The 24,025-nt window shown below is 41.3% G+C and overlaps 1 pseudogene; it reads left to right on the forward strand.

The window, feature by feature from the left end:
• Positions 1 to 20,804, forward strand: part of LOC132868821 (tripartite motif-containing protein 16-like) — a 54,526-nt pseudogene extending 33,722 nt beyond the window's left edge.
• Positions 20,805 to 24,025: the final 3,221 nt, after the last annotated feature.

Raw genomic sequence — 24,025 nt, forward strand, 5'->3', positions numbered from 1 at the left:
GGCTTCACAATGAATCTTCCTTAGTTTTAGCCTGGCAAGCCAGACTAAATGTGAATATTTGCCACTCGTAGGCAAAAATATTTTTGGCCGCTAGGCGGGTGGGTCTAGTTTACTAGGCTACCTTAGTTTGCCACCTTTAACTTGTCTAGTGTTGCCACCTAGTGGAGAAAAGAGATATTGTCTATATTGATATCTGAATTTACCAGGCAAAAACAAGTTCGGCCAATTGATTTGCTACCTAGATCAATTTACGTCAGTCCTGTGGACATTTACTGTCCGTGTAGACATAATGGGGGAAAATTGCCCCCCCTGAAAAAAAATTCAGGAGCCGCCACTGCTGCAAACAATCCCAGTTACAGAACAAATCCTCACTTCTTTTAATGCATCACATCTTAGAAAAATCATAATCTCAATTTATAAGAAAGGTGGGGGTTGGTCAGGGGGGAGTCTTTAGTAAGGCTCTCTCTCTGCTCTGCCCCCCCCCCCCCCTTTTAATGCATTTAGACATTAGTTAAAACATATCATAGGGCCAGTGAGGCGCGTGGATTGGGGGAGCCTTGGGCTCCTGTTCTGTTCGGGATGGTCGGGGTGGTCTGGGGGGCTCTGCGGCGGCCCTTTCCTGTCCTCTCCTCCCGCTGGGGTTCGGCTTGTACCTCTGCACTGGGGCTTGGAGTGGTCAAAGGAAGTCATCTTACCACCCCCTCCCCCATTTTATTTTATTTATTTATTTTTTCTCTTGGGGGTGAGTTTGTGTCTGGGGAGGTGCGTTAGTTTGCCCGAAGTCTGCTTCTCCTTCCTTTGTCTCTTCCTCCCTTCCTCCCAGTGGGACTCATCCTAATCCCCCATGCCCCGGACTTTTCTGCTTACATATCATTTACATAACTGCTAAACTCATACATATGTATTCATGTACACACACGCATACACAAATCCCCCCCCCCCCCCAACACACTCATATATACACACACACACACACACACATACATTCTAATAACCCTCCCAGTATCATGTCCCTAGCCCTTATTGAATGTCCCATGTCCTGGTTCACCAATGTTGTATGTTTTTTTGTTATATTGTTTGTTACACACATCTTGGTTTTATATTTTCTACATTTAACCTGAATAAAAGGGGGGGGGGGAGTACGCTAGTCTGAGTTTGTTTATTTCTTTATAAAGTATGCTAGTCTGAGTTTGTTTATTTCTTTATAAAGTATGCTAGTCTGTGTTTGTTTATTTCTTTATAAAGTATACTAGTCTGTGTTTGTTTATTTCTTTATAAAGTAAGCTAGTCTGAGTTTGTTTATTTCTTTATAAAGTATGCTAGTCTGAGTTTGTTTATTTCTTTATAAAGCACGCTAGTCTTATTTGTTTATTTCTTTATAAAGTAAGCTAGTCTGAGTTTGTTTATTTCTTTATAAAGTATGCTAGTCTGAGTTTGTTTATTTCTTTATAAAGTATGCTAGTCTGTGTTTATTTCTTTATAAAGTATGCTAGTCTGAGTTTGTTTATTTCTTTATAAAGTATGCTAGTCTGAGTTTGTTTAATTCTTTATAAAGCACGCTAGTCTTATTTGTTTATTTCTTTATAAAGTAAGCTAGTCTGAGTTTGTTTATTTCTTTATAAAGCACGCTAGTCTGAGTTTGTTTATTTCTTTATAAAGTATACTAGTCTGTGTTTATTTCTTTATAAAGTATGCTAGTCTGTTTGTTTATTTCTTTATAAAGTATGCTAGTCTGTTTGTTTATTCCTTTATAAAGTATGCTAGTCTGTGTTTGTTTATTCCTTTATAAAGTATGCTAGTCTGTGTTTGTTTATTTCTTTATAAAGTATGCTAGTCTGTTTGTTTATTCCTTTATAAAGTATACTAGTCTGTTTGTTTATTTCTTTATAAAGTATGCTAGTCTGTGTTTATTTCTTTATAAAGTATGCTAGTCTGTTTGTTTATTTCTTTATAAAGTATGCTAGTCTGTTTGTTTATTTCTTTATAAAGTATGCTAGTCTGTTTGTTTATTTCTTTATAAAGTATACTAGTCTGTGTTTATTTATTTATAAAGTATGCTAGTCTGTTTGTTTATTTCTTTATAAAGTATGCTAGTCTGTTTGTTTATTCCTTTATAAAGTATGCTAGTCTGTGTTTGTTTATTCCTTTATAAAGTATGCTAGTCTGTGTTTGTTTATTCCTTTATAAAGTATGCTAGTCTGTGTTTGTTTATTTCTTTATAAAGTATGCTAGTCTGTTTGTTTATTTCTTTATAAAGTATGCTAGTCTGTTTGTTTATTTCTTTATAAAGTATGCTAGTCTGTGTTTGTTTATTTCTTTATAAAGTATGCTAGTCTGTTTGTTTATTCCTTTATAAAGTATGCTAGTCTGTGTTTGTTTATTCCTTTATAAAGTATGCTAGTCTGTGTTTGTTTATTTCTTTATAAAGTATGCTAGTCTGTTTGTTTATTCCTTTATAAAGTATACTAGTCTGTTTGTTTATTTCTTTATAAAGTATGCTAGTCTGTGTTTATTTCTTTATAAAGTATGCTAGTCTGTTTGTTTATTTCTTTATAAAGTATGCTAGTCTGTTTGTTTATTTCTTTATAAAGTATGCTAGTCTGTTTGTTTATTTCTTTATAAAGTATACTAGTCTGTGTTTATTTATTTATAAAGTATGCTAGTCTGTTTGTTTATTTCTTTATAAAGTATGCTAGTCTGTTTGTTTATTCCTTTATAAAGTATGCTAGTCTGTGTTTGTTTATTCCTTTATAAAGTATGCTAGTCTGTGTTTGTTTATTCCTTTATAAAGTATGCTAGTCTGTGTTTGTTTATTTCTTTATAAAGTATGCTAGTCTGTTTGTTTATTTCTTTATAAAGTATGCTAGTCTGTTTGTTTATTTCTTTATAAAGTATGCTAGTCTGTGTTTGTTTATTTCTTTATAAAGTATGCTAGTCTGTGTTTGTTTATTTCTTTATAAAGTATGCTAGTCTGTGTTTGTTTATTTCTTTATAAAGTATGCTAGTCTGTGTTTGTTTATTTCTTTATAAAGTATGCTAGTCTGTTTGTTTATTCCTTTATAAAGTATACTAGTCTGTGTTTGTTTATTTCTTTATAAAGTATGCTAGTCTGTGTTTGTTTATTTCTTTATAAAGTATGCTAGTCTGTGTTTGTTTATTTCTTTATAAAGTATGCTAGTCTGTTTGTTTATTCCTTTATAAAGTATACTAGTCTGTGTTTGTTTATTTCTTTATAAAGTATGCTAGTCTGTGTTTATTTCTTTATAAAGTATGCTAGTCTGTTTGTTTATTTCTTTATAAAGTATGCTAGTCTGTTTGTTTATTTCTTTATAAAGTATGCTAGTCTGTTTGTTTATTTCTTTATAAAGTATACTAGTCTGTGTTTGTTTATTTCTTTATAAAGTATGCTAGTCTGTGTTTGTTTATTTCTTTATAAAGTATGCTAGTCTGTGTTTGTTTATTTCTTTATAAAGTATGCTAGTCTGTTTGTTTATTCCTTTATAAAGTATACTAGTCTGTGTTTGTTTATTTCTTTATAAAGTATGCTAGTCTGTGTTTATTTCTTTATAAAGTATGCTAGTCTGTTTGTTTATTTCTTTATAAAGTATGCTAGTCTGTTTGTTTATTTCTTTATAAAGTATGCTAGTCTGTTTGTTATTTCTTTATAAAGTATACTAGTCTGTGTTTGTTTATTTCTTTATAAAGTATGCTAGTCTGTGTTTGTTTATTTCTTTATAAAGTATGCTAGTCTGTGTTTGTTTATTTCTTTATAAAGTATGCTAGTCTGTGTTTGTTTATTTCTTTATAAAGTATGCTAGTCTGTGTTTGTTTATTTCTTTATAAAAAAATATATATATTCGTAAGAATGCATCATACGTGTTATTGACATTATTATCATTATATATAATCAGGGATGTGATTTTTCCGCGAATTCGCGGAATTCCGCTTTTTTCACCTCAAAATTAAAAAAAAAAATTGTTTTCCCGATTTTTCGCTCAAAAATCCGCATTCATATCCTATTCGTTCCGACTTTCAGTAATTCCGTCATTGAGATGAAACGAGGTACGTGATTGGCCCATCGCTCTGTAACAACCAATGAACGCGCTTGTTAGATAGCTGTACGTAAGCTCGCTTCAAACAAAGAGTTGAAAGATGGCAGCCTCCGTGATCGAGCGTAAAGATGCACCTGATCATCAGTTTGGTGTGTGTTTTTAAAGTAAATAAACATGGGGAAGAAGAAAAAACAACCCAGCTCATTTCTTTCCCCATAATAAGCCTGTGAGTGGTGATGGTGTCACTGCACGTGCGACGGAGTGACGAAGGTTGCCGTGGCAACGGGGCCTCGCGCCATCTGTTGCTTCCTGGATGCGCATGCGCACGCTATGAAAGCTGTGGCGAAAAGGTTAGCATCGGAGGCTAAACCTTCTGAGGAGAAAAGAAGGGGCGGTTTTTATTTCAGTTTGTTTTAGTTACGTCCGAAGAAACAGCAGTTTAAATTACGGCTCTAGTTTACAAATCAAAATGGTTACTCAGTGAAAACAAAACAAAAGCTAGAGAGAGGGGGAGCGGTGGGAGTTTAACCCGGGAAAGTGAGTCTGTGAGGCGGCAGTGATGCTTGACCCCTCCCCCCTCCCGCGTCCTCTCACTTTACCTCAGAGTCTCTGCCAACTTCATCACAGATTATTTCACCTTTTTCACTCCAAGTTAGTTTTAATTTTCGCTCAAAACTTTTCCCACAGCGTGGATGTAAGGTAATTATACACAATTTTGATTTGTTTATTCAATATTAAAATGTTAGTGCAAATAATACATACTTGCCAACTTTTCAAAATTCTCATGAGGGAGAAAAGTGCATGAAAGACATTTTCAATTGGCCGAGGTTCTGATGCGCGGTTGAAATGATAAAAACAGTGGATCCCAATTAATTGCAAACACGTTTTTTGTGAATGTTGTTTAGTGAAAAAGTGATTTTTATTCTTGCATATAAAAATCCTCAAGTGAGTGAACACTGTACAGTTCTGTATATGAGTCAATTTCACAGAAAACGTTTTTTTTTTTTGTCCGGACGTGTTTTGTTTACATTTTGAGATTTCTAAAAAAATTTTATGGTCTCATATGATAAAACATTATCAGTTCTACCTTGCATTTCAAAATTTGACCACTTTGGTTCATAAATGTGCATTTTATAGCAAATTTTAGGGTCGAAAATGAGCAAAAATGTCTGTTCCACTGAAAAGAGACTTTTTTTTCAGACATGATTCTTAATGTTAGACAAAGGTGGAATTGAAACTTTTTTTCATGTTCAACGACAAGACTGTGGAAACCACAATGGACATATGATGTCACAAATTGAAAATGCCATTAAGAAAAGATATTTTTTGTTAATTTTTGTACCTGTCCCAGAGGTTTGTGTCAGTTCTGTTACCGTGATTAATCACATAACAAAAATAAATGCTCCCAAAAGCTATTATTGAAATTATTTGTTGCCAAGGATCTACATATTCTCACCTTTTATATGGATGGCAGAATGAACTGAATCTGAGAATATTTACTTAAAAATTTCAGTTTTGGTAAGTAGTCTATGCATGACTAATTTTTTTGTGTCAATCCTGTTACCCTGTCTAAACGGGGTGTGCAGTAACTTAATCAAATATTAGAAGTTGCCATACATAAGAAGCAAACCGGGAGACTACCAGGAGCAATAGAGTTTAATAAATAATGGTGGATGAATTCTTATGTTGCATCATGTTTGTTTGAAAAGGCACATTTAGGTATGTTCAACTTCTACAGTAATTGAAAGTATAAATTTTGTTTTTCCTTATACAATTTTCTATTTATTCTAATGCAGATTTTAATTTAGAATGACATTTTTAGGTTTCATGTTTTGGCTTTTTGTCAGTTAAGAATCATTGAATTTTACTATAGGGGCTCAGAGTTGCGTGTTGACCATTAAATTGGCTTGAATTTGTTAATCATGACAAGTTTTTTCTTGTGTGTTTGCTTGCCATTTTAGTACAATTTTTAAGTCCGAAAATCCCAGAACCCAGGAGCTTCGGGGGGCTTCGCCCTCCCTTGTCCCCCCACCAGGGCACTGCCCTGGAGCAGCTGGGGGCCTGTGGCCCCCAGACCCCCGGCTAAAATTTTCAGATAATTTCACCAGCCCCAAATCACATCCCTGCATATGGCTCCAACTCTTATATGTATTAACATATTCTGATGACACTCTTCAAGAAGCAGTAGAAGCAAAACCTGCACTGTTCTGTTGTTAGTAGGACAAACAGCAAACAAACAAAAAATTGTAGGCCTGCTTCACTTCCATGTGTAAGTATTTCATGTTGTTGAAAGGATAATTTTGTCCATTTACATGTCATGTTTAGTACATGTAGCGATGGGTCTGAAATACAGGAGAAACCCGGAAAAAACAGGAGTGTTGGCAGCTATGGACAGCACAGTGTGCGCTTTCAATGGCTACCGGATGTTTACAACCATCCTGACATTTTAGCGTTGTTGTATCCGGGTAAAATTTATGTGATCCCGCCAAATAACTTTCCAAAGAAGACGATGTGGTGAAGTGCAGACCAACACACACTGGACGATGCGGGAGCGCCATATTTGATGATTAGCCTACAGTACAGTAAATCATCTCATCATATGATTTTGTATTTCCTGAACAAAATTAGGACTTGCATCACAAAAATAACGAGAGCTGATGTTGGGGAATATTGTCTCCAGCTAATAATGTTAACTATAATATCAACTTTATTGTCTAGAAGAATGACCCAAAAAGCGGATTCCATCTTCCTGGTGTCTAATTTGCACCCTAAAATTGAATAAAATGCTTAAAATATACTGTTTTGCCCAATTTCCGAAGGTTTGTTTACATCTCACTTATGCGCACTTTCACTACCAAGGGGCCGTTGTTGCGACGTCATTTAATCCAAACACACCGAGAGCAGCTCTGTGTTTACTTGCGAACCGAGCACACGTTTCAGAGGTTCATTTATTTAACCACTTTCTAAATATACTTTTTTTTGCTGGAGAGAAAACTACAGGGCTAATTTTCATCTCATTATCTCATCTCATTATCTCTAGCCGCTTTATCCTTCTACAGGGTCGCAGGCAAGCTGGAGCCTATCCCAGCTGACTACGGACGAAAGGCGGGGTACACCCTGGACAAGTCGCCAGGTCATCACAGGGCTGACACATAGACACAGACAACCATTCACACTCACATTCACACCTACAGTCAATTTAGAGTCACCAGTTAACCTAACCTGCATGTCTTTGGACTGTGGGGGAAACCGGAGCACCCAGAGGAAACCCACGCGGACACGGGGAGAACATGCAAACTCCGGCTAATTTTCAACAATTCAATAATGTATACCAGGACATTTAATGGGGTTACCCACTGATGCACACAGGGGCGCGCGCGCGCACACACACACACACACACACACACACACAGGGGCGCAGATAGGATTTTTGAACTGGGGGGGACTGAGCTGTCAGCAAATGATTCCATGTATGTATGCACTGAAGCTTCAATATACATTAGAATTGTGAGTTTTCTAACTGAATGAACATTGGTAGACAAAGGCCTACCTGGTCAACACTAGCCATACATGATCAAATTGTTATTTGTCTGGTATGTTAATCACGCTCCAAAACTTCATGTCTTCTGCATGTTTTATTTAAACATTTGCTGATCTCAGCAGGATGAAGAATCTCATCACAGAAACTTTAACTGTAACTTCTAACAAAAAGGGAATGTCCAAAAATTAATAACAAAATAAAATTGAAATGATTCACACTCGTGCCTTCATGTAAATGATTAGAAACATAAAATGTGTATGAAAACAGAAGTATAAACACTTGAACAACAGATTCACACAAATAAAAATAAAAAGTATTTTTTTCCAATAAACAAAATAGATAGAAAAAAAAATTCCCTCTGCAGCCAAACAAATTTACCGTCTAGAAGCAGACTCAAACAGACCCTCCAGGATTTCGCAATGTTGCGATTTGCAACTTCAACGCATATTCAACAAATCCCCGCGAATTCAGGGCGGTGTTGCAATTATATCCAATCACCGCAACTTTCCCGCAAATTTGACCAATCGTTGGCGTCGTCTTGAGGTGACGTCGACAAACTAGCGAGCAGTGTTGCCAGATTGGGCGGGTTACCTCCCAAATGGGCGGTTTTGAGTGCATTTTGGCGGGTTTTGAACATATTTTGGGCTGGAAAACGTCAGCAGTATCTGGCAACATTGTGTGCGCTTTACATTATTTTTTTACTTAATACAAGAAATTAATGGATGCCAACATTTTTGCCAAAATGGTATTTTATTTTCCATTGTTTAGGCAGCTTCAGCATCATTCTGTGAGATTCTGTTCAAATTGCTTTTTTTCTTCTATGAAGCCTGAGCCATTTATTTTATTAGTTTATAATTATTGTTTAATTTGGTCTTCAGGAGAGACTGCCTGCACACAGTACTAGTATTAATAGTTTTTTTTTTTTCTTACATGAAAGCTGAGGCATTTATATTATATTTTAAGGTAACTTCATGTTGTGCTGTGAGGTTCTATGCACTTTAACTTTTGAACCAACAGGTGCATTTGGGTAAGTAAAGCCTATTTTTCTGCATTTTTGTAGTCCTGGTAATCTTTTATATTGGTAAGGTTGTTTATAGGACCATTTCTCAGTGTCTTTGTTTTTTTAATCAATAGTTTTTCAGTAATAACTTATCACTCAATTTTAATTACAAAAAGAGAAAATCACAGCAGTTTCTTGCAACTTTCACTTCCTCCCGCAATGTAATCGCAACAAAAATCTAAAAAAACACCGCAACTTTCATCGCAATTTTTTTGAAAACCCCCGCAACATCAGACATTTTAGCCCGCAACAATCACAAAAAAGGCCCGCCAAATCCTGGGGGGACTGTCAATAGGTCCTTAAAACATCTCTCCGCCGCTTCCCAGTTTAAAAACTGGGACATCATGGAACATGGAATTCGAAAAAAATGGACAGTTAATGAAATGAAATGAAAACCCCAACGTTTATGCGGGTAGATGCTGGATTTCAATGCTCTTCCGACTTCAAACTTCCAACTTATGAGTACAACTGAACGGACCATTAGTCGTAGCAGAAACACCGTTGCTATCAAATGGATGAGCTGTGCAGTGTTATTAACCGAGAATTACGTGGAAAATTGAACACCTTGCTTTCCCAACTCTGTAAGGATCTGCTCCAGCCTTTCCCCTTCTTGAATCGGTGTAATGTGGATTGATCACAGACAAGGCTACTGCTGCTGCCATTTCAACTTTGTGCTGCAATGTAAGTTAGTCTAACTAACGGAACATTAATCCTCACTTTTTCTACTTATGTTTGGCGCCTTGCGTAGGGACGGTGGGTGGGGGGGACAGATAGGGGTCACTATAAATCTGGGGGGGACATGTCCCCCGTGCTGTCTGCGCCCTTGCACACACACAATCCCTATAATAGAATGTGGATTCATTTATATTGCTAATATAATTTATTGCTAATATTAATACAAGCATTATACTATTTATAGCCTACTCTAAACATACACACAAACATTAATCATGTTAGTCAATAGCATGTTAGCATGCTAGCAGGTAGCCATTGCAAATCAACTTCAACTTAGTGGCCACTTTATTAGGAACACTTGTGTAAAACCATGCACAGACATGTACATTGAGCATGTCAGCCATTGTCATGTCAGCAGGCTAGCAGTTAGCATGTTAGCTGTGACTAATCAACTTCAACTTAATGGCCACATTATTAGGAACACGTGTGCCTGTATAAATACGCACATACATTTAGCATGCAAATAGCATGTGAACCATTAGCATGTTAGCATGTCCACAGGTATCATTTTAGCAGTGACAAATTAACTTCAGCTTAGTGGCCACTTCATTAGGAACACTTGCGTTTGGACGGACATACACACACATTTATCATGTTAGTCAATAGCATGTTAGCATGTTGGCAGGTAAGAAGAAAGCAGAACTTTATTCATCACACACTTGTGAAATTTCCTCTCTGCATTTAACCCATCTGAAGCAGTGAACACACACATGCACACACGTGAGCAATGAGCACACACACATACCCAGAGCAGTGGGCAGCTATGCTAACAGCGCCCGGGGAGCAGTTGGGAGTTAGGTGCCTCACTCAAGGGCACCTCAGCCCAAGGCCATCCCGGGTCCGAGGTTAGTTGCTCATCTCGTCTCATTTTCATCCGCTTATCCGGGGCCGGGTCGCGGAGGCAGCAGACTGAGCATGGAAGCCCAAACTTCCCTCTCCCCAGACACCTCGGCCAGCTCCTCGGGAAGAACGCCGAGGCGTTCCCAGGCCAGCCGAGAGACATAGTCCCTCCAGCGTGTCCTGGGTCTTCCCCGGGGCCTCCTCCCGGGGGGACATGCCTGGAACACCTCCCCAAGGAGGCGTCCAGGAGGCATCTGAAAGAGATGCCTGAGCCACCTCAGCTGATTCCTCTCGATGTGGAGGAGCAGTGTCTCTATTCCCAGTTCCTCCCGAGTGACTGTGCTTCTCACCCTATCTCTAAGGGAGCGCCCAGCCACCCTGCAAAGGAAACTCATTTCGGCCGCTTGTATCCGCGATCTTGTTCTTTCAGTTATTACCCAAAGCTCATGACCATAGGTGAGAGTCAGAATGTAGATCGGCCGGTAAATCGAGAGCTTTGCCTTTTGGCTCAGCTCCTTCTTCACCACGACGGACCGGTAAAGCGACTGCATCACTGCGGAGGCTGCACCGATCCGCCTGTCGATCTCACACTCCATCCTTCCCTCACTCGTGAACAAGATCCTGAGATACTTAAACTCCTCCACTTGAGGCAGGACTTCTCCACCAACCTGAAGAGGGCAAGCCAACATCAAGAATTCTCCAAGAAAACAGTACTCCATGTGTATATGCAGTGAAGATGGTGGCATCCCACTAGGGAAAGTCCCAAGCTTACTCTGCCATATCATGTATGACGCCTGTAACAAAACATGCAAGTGTCACCAGAGCAATTGCACCCTGTTACATCTGGGGAGGATCTTCCACCAATTTGGCATGGGATACCTCCCAGACTGGTACTGGGTATGTGGAAGCCAGGCCTACTATTACCTCCCCAATGACTGGACAGATGTGTGTACGCCTTTACTCAACTACTAACACCAACAGCAGTTTGAGTGGGGACAACATCTAAACAGACCCAATGACACAGAACGTCAGTACAAGATGACAAGTTGCCCCCCACCTGAACATCAATTAGAGTCTAAGTGGGAAAAATTCCTACATGCAGCCTTCCCTCAATACGGTTTGACCCAGGTCTGGACCCAGCTAGAAGTAACCCATTATCGCCTTGCCATGTTCATAAATGAGACAGTGCTGGCCCTAGAATGGGTGTGGGAAGAATTAACTGCAGTGCAACTTATGACAACCCAGAACAGACTGGCCCTGGACATTCTCCTGGTCAAAGTGGGAGGTGTATGTGCAATGATAGATGAGTGCTGCACATGTGTTCTGGCCAACAATGGAGAGCATGGTAACCTCACTCAAGCCACTGGCCGAATGAGAGATATAGCGTACCAGTCGCGCTTGGACAAGCATGCATACTACAACTGGGGGTGGTTGTATGAATTTTTTGGGAAATGGACAACATGCATTTTTATGCTTGTTCCTGTTGTTCTGATGATATTGTTGATTTGTTTCTGTGCACCATGTTTGATGCAATGTCTCACTGCTATGATAGAGTAATGCCAGCATATCTATGTGGTTACCAACTGGTTAAGGTAGACCCAGATGAGCTTACAGACTGGCCTTCCTCACCTCATGGGGACTATGATCCTCCATTCAGGGATGAGGATGACAAGGACCTGAAGGAGATATTGTTGGACAATATTTAAGTTTAGCAGCACCATGCATTGCTTTTCCTATCTAAAAAATGTCATGTTCTAGAGATGTCTGTCTCATTAAAACCACAATATACTTAGTTTTCATTCTCCTATAAATTAAATGTCTGCCTAAAGCGAAGAGTAGAGAGAGATGTGGTTAGGAGAAGTCTTGTAGTTAGCTTGGTAGTTGACGTGGTTAGCTTGGTATGCAGTATGTTATCAAAGAATCAATAAAAGGGGGGGGAGTACAATGGAAAATTTTAAGTGTTTAAGAAGACTTTGAATGTCTAAGTTTAAATGTTTAATTTCAACCATCTAAGCAGGAAATTTTTTGTCCTTGAGTGTGTGTGTGAGATGAGATTGTTTGCATTAATTCAGTATCTGTTGGATAATGTTTGCATGCGCTCACCTAGCTTCAAGGTTTTCACATATTCAGGCTATAAAGAGGGCACAAAAGAGATGAGATGTGCTCTTCACTGAAGAAACATTATCTCTTTTCTCGTGAGAACCCTATCTTGCAAGATTGAATAAAACCTATTTCTTCTGTTGCTTCAGCTTCTGGGTTGCAGTGTGTTTAATTATTTTTTTCAATCACACTGTGTGTGTGTGTGTGTGTGTGTGTGTGTGTGTATATAACAGTTACATGGAGGGCAGACTTGTGCCTAAAGGGCACCAGTCATGTGCGGTCGCACCACGACCATCACCCCTCCACACACTTCTGGTCTCACGCCGGCAGCCAGGAGAGGAAGTCGGCAGTGGCATTGCTCTGTCCAGGAGCATGGCTGATGGTAAAGCAGTAGGGCTGCATGGACAGGTACCAGCAAGTAATACGGGCATTTGAGTCCCACATGCAGTCCATCTATTGCAGTGGCCAGTGATCTGTCTCCAGAAGGAACTCATGGCCCATAAGGTAGTACCTGAAGGCATCAAGGGCCCATTTCACTGCCAGGCACTCCTTTTCAACCATGGAGTATCACACCTCCCTTGGATACAGTTTGCTACTGATGTATGACACTGGATGCCCCTGGCCTGACTCACCTTGGAGAAGCACTGCTCCTTTGCTTGCATCAGAGGCATCAGTCTGCAACACAAACTGTTCTTCAAAGTTAGGACAATACAGAACAGGGTCATTACATAATGCATTCTGTATGTCTTGGAAGGCCTTCTTGGCCTCCTCAGACCACTGTACTTGGACAGGACAGTTCTTACATGTCAGATCTGTAAGGCCTGCTGCCCTAAGAGAGAAATTCGGCACAAACCTCCTGTACCATCCAGCCATCCCCAGAAACGATTGCACCTGGGTCTTAGTCTGGGGAAACGAATATCTCTGGATGGCTTCTAGCTTTTGTACTTGTGGCTTGATGACCTCTCTACCACATAGCCCAGATACACCGTCTCCCTTTTGGCAATGGCACACTTAGCTGGACTGATGGTAAGGCCAGCAGACTTGATCCTCCCCAGAACCTCTTCCAAGTGCTGGAGATGCTCCTCCCATGATGCACTGTAGATTATTACATCATCGAGAAATGCCACTGCATAGCTATTGGTGCTGGCCAGCACCTGGTCTATCAATCTTTGAAATGTTGCAGGGGCTCCATGCAACCTGAACAGCATAACAGAGAAATGGAAAAGACCCCAGGGGGTCCAGAAGTCAGTTAGCTCCTTGGCAGCATCACTAAGGGGAACCTGCCAATAACCTTTAGCAAGGTCCAATGTAGTTACCCATTTCACAGGGCCCAGAGAGTCAATAAGGTCATCAATTTTCAGTGATGGATATGAGCCAAACTTGGAAACAGAATTTAGGTACCTGAAGTCGATACAGACCCAACTGTCTTTCTTTGGCACCAACACGACCGGACTGCACCATTCACTATTCATAGATGGTTTGAGGATGCCCATGGTCAGCATTTGGTCAACCTCCTCCCTTAATCCAGCAAGGAGCCACTCAGGGATACAGTAGCTCATGCAACAGGTGACTGCCCCCTCACACAGGGTGATGTGGTGGTCGACCAGTCTGGTGTGCCCTGGCTTCTCCTTGAACTAGGCTGGACTGCAGAGATGATTGATGTCAGCTTGCTGGGCAGGGGAAAGGTCACTGAGGTCAAGGGTGCTCTCTGATGACAACGGTAGGTACTGCTCCTCCACCTCATCCTCCTGCACATGCCAGATCATGTGGACATTTGTGCCACTCCTTCAGGAGATTGATGTGCAACACCCATCTGGAGCACTTCTGCCCTGGCTTGGCAACCTCATAAGTCATAGACCTGAGCTTCTGACTGACTTCAAAATGATCTTGCCACTTTACTAGCAGTTTACTGGTGTCACTAGGCAGCATCACCAACACATTGTCTCCAGCTTCAAAATCCTGGCTCTGGCTCTCTGTTCATAATAAGTCTTCTGATGCTGCTGTGCCTGCTCAAGGTTCTGTTGGGCAAGCTCTGCCATGCTCTTCAACCTCTCCCTCATCTGTAAGACATAAGAGAGGCTGTTCTGGGACTGTGGAACCTCCTGGTCTCCCATCCAGATCTCTTTTAGCAGTGACAGGGGTCCTCGCACTTCACAGCCATACTCAAATGGTGAAAATGTGGTTGAAGCTTGTGGGACCTCATGGTATGCAAAGAGAAGATAGGGAAGCCAGTTGTCCCAATCTGCACTAGATTCACTCACAAACACGCAACATCTGTTTGAGGGCCTGGTTGAACCTCTTGGTCAAACCATCTGTCTGTGGATAAGGTGGAGGCCATATGCCCTTTATCCCTAATAACCAGTAAGCCTGCTTGAGGAGCTTGGACATAAAGTTGGACCCTTGATCTGTTATTATGGCTCTAGGGAAACCTACTCTTGAAAATAGCTGAATGAGACAGGTGGCTATTGTTCTAGCTTTCCCTGCCTTAAGTGGAAAAACCTCAGGGTACCTCATGCCATAATATGTGATGACCAACATAAAGCAGTTCCCAGCTTTGCTATGCTCAAGGGGGCCACCACATCCATCCCCAACTATGTAGTGAAAGTTCATTAGGTCTACCTATTGAAACATCTTAAACAGTCAAGGTAACATCTTAAAAAATGCTTGTCTTAAGGAATGAATTTAAAGAATCCATCCCCAACTGCTCAACGGGTGTTCCCACTACTGGAAGTGGCTCTCAGGGGAGTTTAGGGGACATCTGCTGGCAGTTTTCTGTCACTCTGGGCATGTCTTGCAGAACTCTGCAATGTCTTTGGCCATATTTGGCCAATAAAAATGGCATCTAACTCAGGAAATGTTCTTTTGTCTGCCTAAATGGCCTGCCCAGGGGATATAATGGCTTAAGTCAAGGACTACCCCTCTAGCCTTCCAAGGAACTACCATCCTTATCTCTGTCCTTCCCCCTTTATACAACACCCCATTCTTAATAGAAAACCCCTGTCCTGGATTCTCTCTACCATCACCACTGAGCTGTCCCTCCTCCTGAGCCTGCTGATATAATGGGCCAATGTCTGGATCTTGCTGCTGCATTAAACTTGTATCTTGGGGAATCCCGAGAGGCACCTCCAGCTGCTCTGGGCAAGACTCCTCCTGACTATGAGCAAACCCAAACTGGAACTTCTCACATCTCCTTTGTCTCTAATGGCCCTTTTCCACTACCCTTTTTCAGCTCACTTCAGCTCACTTCAGCCCGACACGGCTCACGTTTCGACTACCTCAGAGCAGCACAACTCCGCTCGCTTCAGCCCTACTCGGCACCCAAAACTCGCACGGTTTTGGAGTAGGGCTGAAGCGAGCCAAACCGAGCCGAGTGGGGCTAGGGGCGTGAGGAGATACTCCCCTGTGCACTGATTGGTGAGGAGGAGTGTCCTCACATGCCCACACACGCCCCGCGAGCACGCTGGGATCTGTAAACACCACAAACCCGGAAGAAGAAGAATTACGAATTACGAGAATTTCTGAAGCCTTATGCGCCTCGCCTCATCTATACGCTCTTGCCAGTATCTGTTGGCATTGTCGGTGACAACAAGCCACAGCACCAAGACCAGCAACACTAACGACTCCATGTCCTCCATGTTTATTGTTTACTATCCGGATCGTGAGACTACGCTTAAAAGGTCACTGATGTCACTGTTTGCGCCGCCTAACGACATCACGTGACGTCCACCCACTTTCGCTAACTCCACCCAATGTGTCCACCCACTTCCAGCCAGCACGGTTCAGCGCGGTTGTAGTCGAAATGCAACTCCAACAGCCCCACTCAGCTCGACTCAGCCCAACTCGGCATGGCACGGCTCAGCCCAACTCAGCCGCGTTGGTAGTGGAAAAGCGGCATTAGACTTCCTGGCCTTTCCTGGCTGAGCCTCAATGTCAACATTTATAAGAAGGCAACACAGAAAGTGGTACCTCTACCTCACTCTTATTGGTCATGGCTCACGTCATCACCATATTGTAGTCATTTCTAACAGGTACAAGATAAAACAAAAGGGGAAAAGCCTGGCCCAAAAATCATCTGATATGGTAAATTATCCGCCACCCCAACCTCCAGTAGGTAAGTCTGTCCAAAAACATGCACAATAGTGGTTGGATATAGCCTTTCCTCTGCATGTACACACCATAGTTGGGTCATCACAGAGTAGTTCCTAATATGTCTTGGGAATAAGTCAGGGGAGACTAAGGATTGCATGCTGTCAGTTTCTACAAGTGCCCAAACCTAACAATGTGTCCGCATTCATCATTGTGGAGAGTAGCAAGCCCTGCCTTATAAGCGGTGGTGGGCGATCTCAGTGTCATGGATGGTTTTATTCACCCATGGTTTCTGATTGGGAAGTGTCCTGATGGTGGTTTTGCGAACCATATGATCCACTAATTTCCTGAAAAATCCCACAATGCAAATCCCACAAATTATATATATGGGTTGTGGGATTTATCGGGAAACTAAAGCTGAGGCACAAGAGCGAACCAGTCAGTGGCCTGCATGCGAGCAAACCAGACAAAGTTATGCATTATAACAAAACAAACATTTATTTCTATTGATTCACTTTGACAACGCTGTCATAAAAATATGTCCCATTTTGCGCTCCCCTCATGGACAGATGTCGGCACATATCGTTTATAAGCTGAAGCCAGTTGAACTGTAAAACCAGCAGAAGCCAAAGAAACATGTTGACTGGCAAGGTGGAGGAATATTACAGGATTTTACACAAATATGATGTACAGTTTTATTTATGGTGATCTCAGAGATGAACACTAGTGTATTTGTTTGGGGGGGCTAAAGCTGAAGCCCCACCAAAATATGCCTAGAGATGTCCATGGTGCATCCACTTCCCATAATATGTGTTCAATACAATTTTAGTTCTTTGTAATGTGGTAATAATTTAATGCTTTTAAAAACTCCAATAAGTCTTAAAAATGTGCATGTGTAGCTCAGACAATTGCTAATAATAATCTTACCAGGAAGCACTGTCTTTATTAATGCTCTTTCAATGTAACTGTTTTAGTACAAAGATTATTAACCCCACCGACAGTAGTCGGAGGGGTTATTATTTTCACCTGCGTCAGTCTGAGTGTGTGTGTATCTGTCTGTCTGTCTGTGTGTCTGCAAGATATCTCAAGAACCAATGGATCGATTTGGACCAAATTTTGTACATGTGTTGCCAATCACCCAGGAAGGAAACCATTAAATTTTGGAGGTCAAAGGTCAAGGTCATGGCAGAACTTCGAAATTTTCGCCCAATGTATTTTAATAGGGAAAAGGCGGGGTTTGCACTCGTTAGAGTGTCCCTGTCTAGTTATTATTATTATTATTATTATTATTAACAGTGATGGGATCTCGGGGCGGCACGGTGGTGTAGTGGTTAGCACTGTTGCCTCACAGCAAGAAGGTCCGGGTTCGAGCCCCATGGCCGGCGAGGGCCTTTGTGTGCGGAGTTTGCATGTTCTCCCCGTGTCCGCGTGGGTTTCCTCCGGGTGCTCCAGTTACCCCCACAGCCCAAAGACATGCAGGTTAGGTTAAGTGGTGACTCTAAATTGACCGTAGGTGTGAATGTGAGTGTGAATGATTGTCTTTGTCTATGTGTCAGCCCTGTGATGACCTGGTGACTTGTCCAGGGTGTACCCCGCCTTTCGCCCGTAGTCAGCTGGAATAGGCTCCAGCTTGCCTGCGACCCTGTAGAACAGGATAAAGCGGCTAGAGATAATGGATGGATGGATGTTGTTGCTGTTATTTGGAATGTAACCCAGTGATTCTCAATCATAATCTTGAAATGCTAAAATACATTTGAGGGTTTAACTTCAATTAACTTTTACACTTTAATAAGGTGCTCCGTAGAACCCAAATGAATTTTAACCCTTTATCTGCAGTTAATATTCACCCACTAAGCTCATAACCGCATCTTGTATAAACAGTGAAACGGATTTTATTTGTCCTCAGAGTGAGTTAAAGGAGGAGCAGATGAAATCCCAGCAGAGAATCCAGGAGAAGCAGAAGAAGGTGCAGGAGCTGAAACAGACTGTGAACACTATAAAGGTGAGCAGAGACAGAGCTGCTCCTAGAAACACACACAACATGGACAACGAGTCATATATGGCCCTTTTCCACTACCCTTTTTTCAGCTCACTTCAGCTCGCTTCAGCTCACTTCAGCCCGACACGGCTCGCGTTTCAACTATCTCAAAACAGCACGACTCAGCTCGCTTCAGCCCTGCTTAGCACCCAAAACTCGCACGGTTTTGGAGTGGGGCTGAAGCGAGCCAAACCGAGCTGAGTGAGGCTGGGGGCATGAGCAGATACTCCCCTGTGCACTGATTGGTGAGGAGGAGTGTCCTCACATGCCCACACAAGCCCCGCGAGCACGCTGGGATCTGTAAACACCGTAAACCCGGAAGAAGAATAATTACGAATTACGAGAATTTCTGAAGCCTTATGCGCCTCGCCTCATCTATACGCTCTTGCCAGTATCTGTTGGTGTTGTCGGTGACAACAAGCCACAGCACCAAGACCAGCAACACTAACGATTCCATGTCCTCCATGTTTATTGTTTACTATCCGGGTCGTGAGACTACCGCTTAAAAGGTCACTGATGTCACTGTTTGCGCCGCTTAACGACATCACGTGACGTCCACCCACTTTCGCTAAGTCCACCCAATGTGTCCACCCACTTCCAGCCAGCATGGTTCAGCGCGGTTGTAGTCGAAATGCAACTCCAACAGCCCCACTCAGCTCGACTCAGCACGGCACGGCTCAGCCCGACTCAGCCGCGTTTGTAATGGAAAAGCGGCATTACAGTCCCAGTAAGAAAGGGAATGATAGATGAGCTTTTAAATCGTGTGTGTGTGTGTCCTAACAGCTCAGTGCACAGACAGCAGTGGAGGACAGTGAGAGGATCTTTACTGAGCTGATCAGCTCCATGGAGAAAAAGCGCTCAGAGGTGACGGAGCTGATCAGAGATCAGGAGAAGGCTGAACTGGGTCGAGCTGAACGACTCCTGGAGCAACTGGAGCAGGAGATTGCTGATCTTCAGAGGAGAGTTACTGAGCTGGAGCAGCTTTCACACACACACGATCACATCCATTTCCTCCAGGTAACACTCACTGTCTGATCTACAGAGCCAGCTGTTCCTCACACACTCTCTCAAACACTGCTGATTTGCTCTGATGTTATTTGTTCCTTTGGGACACTTTTTAACTTCATGATGTTTGTTTCTTTCTCTCTGTAGAGTTTCCAGTCTCTCTGTGTCTCTTCTGGACATGAGGACTCACCCAGCATCACTGTCAATCAACATCTCTCATTTGATGGAGTGAGGAAATCTCTCTCTGATCTGACAAAGAGACTCGAGGAATTCTGCCAGGAGGAACTCATCAAAATCCCTGAACATGGTAAGAGGATCTGTTCCTGCTGGAGGGAGGGAAGTCTTTACTCGCTCGGTGACAGAGTGATGTCGAGGTGTCAGTCTTTGTTCCTGAGCACCAAAGCATTGCATGGTTTAGAGTTTTTAACACTCATCTGATTCGAGTCTTGATGATGAACTGCTGATGTGAATGAGTTTGTGTTCGAGCTGAGAAACTCTGCACTCTGGTGCTTCAAGACTGAAGTGTGACGTGTGATCTACACACATTTCTGATCTACACACAAGTGATGATTTACACAAATGTTTGATTTTATGGGTTTTACCATCAGACCATTTTATTTTTGTCTCCACAGTTGAAGACGTTCAGATTTTACTCTCGGAGCCAGAGAGCAGTTTCTGAAATGTACGTCTACAACACACACACACACACACACACACACACACACACACACACACAGTGTCTCACTCTCCACATAAATCTGTGCTGTGATTAATATCTAAAATATTCACATTTCTCATGTGTTTAGATTTCTGTGATCTGACTCTGGATCCCAACACAGTAAATTATCACCTCATTCTGTCTAAGAAGAACAGAGTGGTGACGTGCAGTGAGAGAAAGCAGCCGTACTCTGATCATCCAGAAAGATTTGATTCCTACAGGCAGGTGTTGTGTAAGGAGAGAGTGTGTGGACGCTGTTACTGGGAGGTGGAGTGGAGCAGTGAGGATTGTGTTAATATCAGTCTCATATAAAGACATCAGAAGGAAAGGACGGGGTAATGAGTGTGGGTTTGGATTCAACAGTTAGTCCTGGAGTCTGTGGTGTTCTCCTTCTTCTATCACAACAACATTAAGACTGATGTCAGAGTTCCATCACCCTCCAGAATAGGAGTGTATGTGGATCACAGTGCAGGAACTCTGTCCTTCTACAGCGTCTCTGACACGATGAAGCTCCTCCACAGAGTCCACACCACGTTCACTCAGCCTCTATACGCTGGGTTCAGGTTCTACTGGGATTTTCAGGGTAAATCAGGATCTCTGTGAGGTTGTGCGATCCAAAAATATTATAAGATTTGGTGTTTTATGCTCAGTAATTTGTTGATAAAAAGAACTCCATGCACATTTCCTCATTAATCTTCAATTATGAAAAAAAATTGTGAACATTAAATCATATATCACAGAATTATTACCCAACCTAAACTGACTATCCGTCCACCGAAACGGTTTAATAGTTGTAACAATACTGTAATGAGACTCTTCTTAATGTGCTGTTATAAAAAGTCTTGGTTTTAGCCTAAAGGGTAAATTAATTCATTTTAAGCTGAGGCATGAGAGCGAACCAATCAGTGATCTGCATGTGAGCAAACCAGACAAAGTCACGGATTATCACAAAACAAACATTTATTCCTACTAATTCACTTTTACGCCACTGTCGTAAAAACAAGTCCCACTTTGCGCTCTCCTCATGGACAGATGTGTGCATGTATTTGTTTATAAGCTGAAGCCAGTTGAACTGTAACACTGGCAGAAGCCAAAGAAACATGTTGACTGACAAGGTGGAGGAATATTACAGGATTTTACACAAATATGTTGCACAGTTTTATTTATTGTGACATCAGAGATGAATACTAGTGCTTTTTTTTTTGTTTGTTTGTTTGTTTTTTGGAGGGCTAAAGCTGAAGCCCCACCAAAATATGCCTAGAAATGCCCATGGTGCGTCAACTTCCCATTATCTGTGTTCAAAAGAATTTTAGTCCTTTGTAATGTGGTAATAATGATTTTAATGCTTTTAAAAACTCCAATAAAACTTTACAAATGTGTATGTGTAGTCCAGTAAATTAGTAATAATTTTCCCAATAAGCACTGCCTTTATAAATGCTATTTCAATGTGACTGTGTAGTACAAATAATAATAATAACTTATAACTTATTATTAACAATGCTGGATATCTGGCCAAAAAGCTGTAGTTAAAGGCTTTGGCCGCTAGTTGGGAGTGAAACGTGAAATTCGCTTCTCACATAACTCAAATACCATGATTATGTGGAATGGAATGAATGAAGGCAACAGGTTCTTCTCCAGGTTTTCTTTCTTCATTGCCATTTTGTTCCCCAGATGCCTTTATAAAGGATCAATATGATTAGCTGAGTACAGGATAACTGTCTGAATAATTCACATTACATGCCCCTAACTGAGCACCAACTCCTCACTTGCTGCTTGATTGCAAAAATGATGTTGCACTAACATTCAATTAGTTATGTTATCAGCAGTAATTATTCTGTTATTAGATTATCTCCACCACTTAGCACAGTTCTGCTTTCTTTCTCTCTCTTTTTCCTGTTTCTTTTCCTTTTCTCTGAAAATCTCAACTGTTCAAAAATAAACTTACAGAAGTCCCACCTTCTATCAAAACAGGAATTTATACATCATAGGATTTGGAGAGTTTTCATGCACTTTCTGTCAGCCATCAGGGGGTGCTCTCAAAACTTGGGGCTCCAAGCAATTGCTGTTGCAATGCAAATGTGTGGAAATGCACATTTTTTTATTTTTAATGCAATTAATTTTTATATCATTGTATAAATAGCAAAACAAAAACTACAACAAAATCACTGACTTTCTGAAAGGAATTAAAAAAAACCCTGAGATATGATTTTGATGCTAATCTAAAATGGACTTTGGCTGATTCCACACTTTTATTTGGGCTTTTTATGAGGAGGCTGGCTACCTAATGCTTTCTTCTTCTTGTGAAACTGAGATTAGGTGTTCTCATCTCATCTCATTATCTCTAGCCGCTTTATCCTTCTACAGGGTCGCAGGCAAGCTGGAGCCTATCCCAGCTGACTACGGGCGAAAGGCGGGGTACACCCTGGACAAGTCGCCAGGTCATCACAGGGCTGACACATAGACACAGACAACCATTCACACTCACATTCACACCTACGGTCAATTTAGAGTCACCAGTTAACCTAACCTGCATGTCTTTGGACTGTGGGGGAAACCGGAGCACCCGGAGGAAACCCACGCGGACACGGGGAGAACATGCAAACTCCACACAGAAAGGCCCTCGCCGGCCCCGGGGCTCGAACCCAGGACCTTCTTGCTGTGAGGCGACAGCGCTAACCACTACACCACCGTGCCGCCGAGATTAGGTGTTTCCAAAGAAATTTAGTGATAAACAACACAATACACTAAGAAGAAATATACAGTTTATTATATAAGAACTTTCATTTTGTGACAGTGTACGTGAACGTTGATAGCAATGTTCAGTTCTATAAAATTAATTCTGCTAAGAATTTAATTCTCACATATACACAGTGTCCTATATAACCAAATGGACAGGTGACTATCAATATAAAATTTGGGATGTTTTAAAACACTTTTACTCAGCTGAAAATCACATGGCTGTAATTTAAATGATAAATTAACACCAATATTTCCTTTAAAAAAAACAGACCATTTGATCACTGGTCTTTAAATATTTCTCCTCAACACCTTTTAGCAACATCCTCACATTTTTTTTGTCTGTTTGTTTATTTTTAACTTCAACAGTATCATGGTTGTTGGTACCAGACAAACTGGTTTGAGTATTTCAGAAACTGCTGATCTCAGCAGAAGACCATATCAGGGTTCTTTCCTGTCAGCCATGAACAAGAATCTGAGGCTACACCGAGCACAGACTCACCCAAACTGAACAGATGAACCTTACCTGATCTGATGAATCTCGATTTCTGCTCCAGATGGTTGATTCAGAATTAGGCATTAACAGGAAAAACCCAAGGACCCAACCTGCCTTGAGTCGACAGTTCAGGCTGCTGGTGGTGGTGTGGGGAATGGTTTCTTGGCAGGACCCCTCAATACCAATCGAGCGTTTGAAGGCTACAGTCTATCTGTGTTTTCTTGCTGACCATTTTATTAAAATAAAATGTTTTGTGGTTAAGTGAGAGTTAAACTTGTGTTTATCATAAAACTCATCAGACCAGTCAGTAAAGAGTTTTGTACCTGCCTGTGGCAGGGTGTGCTGACATGCATAGTTACAGACAGACACAGAGAGAGACTGAGACTTTTTGGGCTCTTTATTTTAATCGTTCATGTGTCATGTGTTATTTTCAAATAAATAGCATTTGTTAACTATCTACTTAAACAGATACAGTGGTGCTTGAAAGTTTGTGAACCCTTTGGAATTTTCTATATTTCTGCATAAATATGACCTAAAACATCATTCTATTTTCACACAAGTTCTAAAAGTAGAAAAAGAGAAGCCAGTTAAACAAATGAGACAAAAATATTATACTTG

This window comes from Neoarius graeffei, chromosome 2, assembly GCF_027579695.1.
Source record: "Neoarius graeffei isolate fNeoGra1 chromosome 2, fNeoGra1.pri, whole genome shotgun sequence".
Taxonomy (NCBI): domain Eukaryota; kingdom Metazoa; phylum Chordata; class Actinopteri; order Siluriformes; family Ariidae; genus Neoarius; species Neoarius graeffei.